The sequence below is a fragment of the Sinocyclocheilus grahami genome, unplaced genomic scaffold, assembly GCF_001515645.1.
Source record: "Sinocyclocheilus grahami isolate Dianchi unplaced genomic scaffold, SAMN03320097.WGS_v1.1 scaffold789.1, whole genome shotgun sequence".
NCBI classification, from domain to species: Eukaryota; Metazoa; Chordata; class Actinopteri; order Cypriniformes; family Cyprinidae; genus Sinocyclocheilus; species Sinocyclocheilus grahami.
Window position 1 is genome coordinate 275,789 of NW_015505968.1, and position 708 is coordinate 276,496.

The following is a 708-nucleotide window of genomic DNA, read 5'->3' on the forward strand; positions in this document are numbered from 1 at the left end:
TCTTTTAACGGCACAGCCCATTCCCTTCTATGGTTATATGGCCACGGCGATTGACCGTTTTGAACACGGATATGTATATCTCTGGTTTTAACAGCCATTCATGAAGTTACCCGATATGACGTCGAGTTTGCATCTCCTCTTTCAATAACAAGATCTCTGGCTCCACCTCTCATACGCTTATGGTTGTAACCTTTTTTCTATTTTTTTTTTTTTTTTTTTTTTACAGTTTTGGTTTCAACCAATCGGATTCAGATTTAAGCTTTATTTTGTCACAATAAAAGGAAGCTTCACACTGTACTGTACTAGTAACCAGGGATGGGCAGTATACGTATTTGAAATACAAAATACTTTTTTGTATTTTAAAGCCTTTGAAATAAAAATCTAATTTAATTTGCATTTAAGTGCATTTTCCCACACAGTATTGTGTATTTTAAATACATTTTTCCACACAGTATTGTGCATTTGTATTTTAAGTGCATTTTTTTCACACAGTATTGTGTATTTGTATTTTAAGTGCATTTTTCCGCACAGTATTGTGTATTTGTATTTTAAGTGCATTTTTCCGCACAGTATTGTGTATTTGTATTTTAAATACATTTTTTCACACAGTATTGTGTATTTGTATTTTAAGTACATTTTTCCACACAGTATTGTGTATTTGTATTTTAAGTGCATTTTTCCGCACAGTATTGTGTATTTGTATTTTAA